The sequence below is a fragment of the Aythya fuligula genome, chromosome 1 (genome assembly GCF_009819795.1).
Source record: "Aythya fuligula isolate bAytFul2 chromosome 1, bAytFul2.pri, whole genome shotgun sequence".
NCBI classification, from domain to species: domain Eukaryota; kingdom Metazoa; phylum Chordata; class Aves; order Anseriformes; family Anatidae; genus Aythya; species Aythya fuligula.
Window position 1 is genome coordinate 108,015,287 of NC_045559.1, and position 5,182 is coordinate 108,020,468.

Here is a 5,182-nt window from a genome sequence, read left to right on the forward strand (position 1 = left end):
GTTAAAACATCATCTATTAACTTGGCAAAATCATGAAAAGGACAGCTTAACTTCATGAACAACTGAACCTGATGATGAAATATCTAATAACTGATAGTCAACCCCCCTATTATTTTATTTTACAAACATTTCAAATCCAATTTATGAATGGCTTTCAAAGATAAATATTTTTATTATGTCACTAGTAAAAAAATAACATGCTGACTCTTATGCTTATTTACATGCTTATTTCCAAGGGCTTTACATGCTTACTTCTAAGGGCTTATGGGTCTCCTATGCTCCTATGGTTATAAGAAAGCAACAAAATTTTAATCAGCGAACTGAAAATCTCAGTAAGTTTCATATTTTGACATTACAAAAAATGTATTTATAAGAGTTTTAATAAACAGTGCACAAAATAACATAATCAATAACCATCCCCACTAAAGGTAGTACTGAACCCTTTATTTCAATACTTGCTAATTTTATTAATAATAATATTGTAGTCCAGACGTTTATCCATATGCCTGACTTAAGTATATACAAAAACATCAAGATCAAGGTCAGAACTTACCGTATGAGCTTTTTTCCTCAGTTATTTTTGGGCCGCAAACACATTATGCAAGAGCTTGAATCGTGTCTGTTATATTTGCTGATGGCCTCCAAGCCAAATTTTTCTAAATCTAGAAAACAGGTTTAGGATGACCTTGTACATTTAGCTGGAAGAAAGTCTGAAATGGTTCTTAGTTTATCTGAAGAGACTGTCTGTCCCTAATGCAGGGATTAAAGTAACGTGCTTTATTGCACAATTTGTAATATTGTGTTTGAAATCACTGCAGGATCACCCAGCCTGCTGAGCATAATTTCAGAATTCTGTAGCACCATTAAAAATACTGTTCTGTCAACTATTCTACCAAAATTGCCATTACAAAAAAAAAAATAATAAAAATGATGAAGATCATCCCCTGGGGCTCATCTAAAATAGCTGACCTCTGTTCCACTGTATGTTGATGCTATGCTGAGATGCCTGATGTTTGAAGAATATAAAAAACAAACAAGCAAACAAACAAGCAAACAGACAAACAAACAAACCTTCCCTTCTGAATTTAAGCCTTTGAAATGAAATCTCAGACAGTGGAAAGAAAGACAGTGAAAACCCCTATGCTTTGCTTTTGCAAGTCATAATATTTCTCCACTTCATAATACTAATAAAACAATGCAACCATGATAACCTAGAGAGAACTCTTGTGTTAAATGTATGTGTGAGTCTTTCTTATTGTGTTATTTCTTGACCTTTTTCCTTGTCTCTTCTATATAGTGTGTCACTAATTATCTGCATCTTTTCCAACTTGTCTCTTTCACAGACTATCAAGTTAGTGAAGTATTTATTTCTGTTCGCTATATGAGGCATTGATGTATGGGATTGGTAGAGAGAAATATAAGAGTGCCTGGAGTTCAAATCCATTCTTGTATTTGACCTTCATAATGTGAACAAGTAGATATAGTTAAAGTTGATGAACTATACTGTATGAATTATATTTAGCTAAGTTACTAGATCTAGGAAACGCTTCATTTTACTAGGATTTTATGACTATGGTTCTGTGCTCTTTACACTTACAGTTCTCAGCAGTTTTGAGAATTAACTGTATGTACTGCCATATTTTTGAATTATATAGCTCATCTAACTGGGGATAGAAATACCTGAATACCTGAAATACCTGAAACCCACTGAGTTCTTCATTTCACTTTTCCCTCCTCTCTTTCCTGTTATCGCTGCAGGAGTAGAACTAAGCTGGGAGAAAAACTCCATAACATTGGCTTACTCTGGCCATTATCTCTAGGATCAATTGCGCCAAATTTACAGAAGATAGCTGTGACTCAGATTCTCAGGGGGACTTCAGAGAGATCTGTTCTAACTGATTTCCACTTGGAAGAATACTACCTAAGAGGACAAGATATTTAAACTTAGGGAAATCAACAGTTTATAAGGAAAATTAAACATTGCAAATACTTCTTTAATACAAATGAGTAAAACCTGTCACCAGTTCTACATTTTGCTTGACTACCATCATTCTCTCCTGTGCCTTAGGTAGAATTGGAGAAGAATCTACAAGTTTGAATTCCAAATTTGGATTCTTAGCATTACTGACTTTTCATAACTCTCCCGAAGTCCTGAATTTAGGTGATAATGTTGCAGCACCTAAATTTCCGTTTTGGTGCATGTGAGGCCACAGTGTTGAAATAGCTAAACATTCTATTTCCCTCAGCATGACAGTGTTTTGGGATACACAAAGGGAAGGACATTCTCCTGTCTATCATGATAAATTTGCTGCACAAAGTATAGTCCCAGTCATTGCTTGTGTCTTGTTAAAGGTTTTCTGGCTGTGTTCTTCCTTCCTGTCTCTGTACAGGAAGTAAGAACCCTGTACTATTGCCTGTGCAGCCCCCCAGGTAGACGTGTGTACATTCCTTTAAAGATTACCTTCTGCACATCTCACGGTCAAGCAGGGAGGGGGTGTGTTGGTGGGGAGAGGGCTGCAGAGTATGCTGTGAGGGGCAACTCACATCATAGTGATGCTAGGGACATGGTGAAAATCATCACAATTCCTATATAGGAGGTTGTTTCAGTGTGCACCTGAATGTGCTCCTGTATCTTGCTGGCATGTTATGTGAGGTATATCCAGGATCAGTCCAGACAATAGCTAGGGAGGGTGACCACTGCAGGACAGCAGCAAAATGTATTCCCTTCCCTGCTTCTACTTCCATAATGAAACAACAGCCTTAATAATAGCATCAGGAGTACTTTCAATGGTGATACTGAGTGACAAAATTTATATAAGATCTAAGGGCATCTTTTAATGTAATGTATGTAATGTAATGTAATGTAATGTAATGTATGTACTTATTCAAGTACAGGTATATTAGAAAGCAGGCAATCCAATTCTGTAAGGCAGAATCATTTGTCTCAACCAAGATTGCAAAAGGAGACAAGATATTTTAGGTAACATATCTATGTAACAATGAGGAGAAACTTGGAGGAACAAAGATTTTATCTTTGCTCTGATGCAGATGATTCCGTATTTTGTCATATTTTCATCCTAATTGTGAGCTGCTCTGCATAACACAAGTGTATTTCACATTCTTAAAATGAAAACTGTTTGACTTTCTGTGTTCAAAGGAAAGAGCTGCATGCTTGGGTGGGTTAACTCTGGTTGGCAGTGAAACTAACCGAGTCCCTCCCTCCATCTTCCCACCTCCCATGGGAATCAAGAAGGCAAACACTAAAGCAATAGCTTTCCTCCCTGCTTTTCCCAGGCTCTACTTCACTTCTTCATTCCTGATTCTTCAACCTTTTCCCACCCAAGCAGTGCAGGATGATGGGGAATGGGGGCTGTGGTCTGTCTATGACAACTCCTCCCTATCACTCCTCCTTCTCACACTTTTCCCCTACTCTAGCCGAGTCCTTCCCATGGGGTGCAGTCCTTCAGGATAAAAGTGCTCCACTGTGGGGTCCTCTACAGGTGTGTGGACATCTGCTCTGCCATGCAGATCTAGGTTGCCCACGAGGTGCCGCCATCTTGGCTGTGAGCCCCAGCCATGCCCAGGGGGGCCATTGGAGCTGTCTGGGGCCAGCATGGGGCAGCCCCAGCATTGCCTTACCCAGCAGCCACACAGCCAGCGGTCACTGCCAGCACCTGGGCACCTAGTACAGGGCTCTTTTCAAGGACATACTTGTGATCAAATCAATGTGTTAAATTTATATTCTTAAACTCATGTTCATGTACAAAATGCAAGGGTTGGTGTAAAGTTCTGTTAAAAAATGTGTTTGATGGGTAATTGAGTGATTAATCAGAAAATGTTCTATTAATCATTGTCCTTAATTGTTTTCAGTATTTGTATGTGTACAATTGTAGAAGAGAGAATTCCCAATGTTCTATTGATTTAGGTCAGAGGTTGGACTCGATGATCTTGAGGTCTCTTCCAACCTAGAAATTCTGTGATTCTGTGATTCTGTGATTTGTAACACTGAATTTTTCAACATGTTCAGTGTTTTTTATACTTACACAAACAAAAATAATATTTCATAATTTTTAAGCCATATTGCTACTACACCAACTTTTACCTAGAGTCTGCATTGCTAGATTTGTCTCATGAAGGGAGACATGTTTTAAATGAGTAGAGAAATAGTACTGATATAAAACATAAATAGACCTAAATTATCAATGATTTGTTTTATTTATCTGGTATACCTGCCCACGCAGACACAAAAAGGGACTGTCTCCGTTGTGGGAAAAGCAACAATAATCACCCACTGTGCTCCATGTGAAGGGATCAAGGTGGTTACTGGTGACCTGAGCATGAAGTCCACATTGGAGAATGTGTGGTGCAGTTGACACCATGTCATCTCTCTGCCCATATTGCTGTGCCTTCTGCTGCAGTCCCGGTAACTTCATACTTCATTGTTTTACTGCTTCTTTATACCAGGTTGCCTGTGGCTGCTTCGATTGTCCAAAAGTTAACTTGGCCTATTTATCCGTAAGGGATGGCTCAGCAGAGAAGTACCTGAGTCATAGAATATTCTTGTTCAAATCTGGAAAATATCCACAGCTTAACTGATTAACCTTAGCTTAACTTAACTTTCTCATCTCCAGCCTCATCAATGCCATTTTCTTTCATTCCACACTGTCTGATCTTCAGAGCCAATTTAGTAAGGATTTTCTTTCTTTAGGACAGTATATAAATGATGATTCATTGTTGTTATGATATCATTAACTTTTTTTCAGATCACTAAAGTAGGTGTCTTCCTCCCTTGCAATCTGCAGGTGCTCTTGAATATGAATATACCTTTATTTATTTTTTCCCTTTTCTTAATTACATGTAGATAAAAGGGATGTATTTAATTAGTAATGTAAGATGTAGAAATACCTATGTGGTTATATTTCCTGGAGGTTTCTCATCTGATATACCGTCTTAATTCATTATCACACTTTCATCCAGAAGTATCTCTGTGATGAAAAAGCACAACCATCTCTTCAGTTATGCAGTAAAATTACCTGTTATTCTATCATTTTGTTGTATAACTGAAGAGTTGATTGTGATTTTAGAATTCTGGATTTTTTTTATCCTTGTAAACTCTTTTTAGTTTTCAGAATTTATATTAATCATTTTATCCTTGGCTGTGATAAATAAGTGCATATTTAAT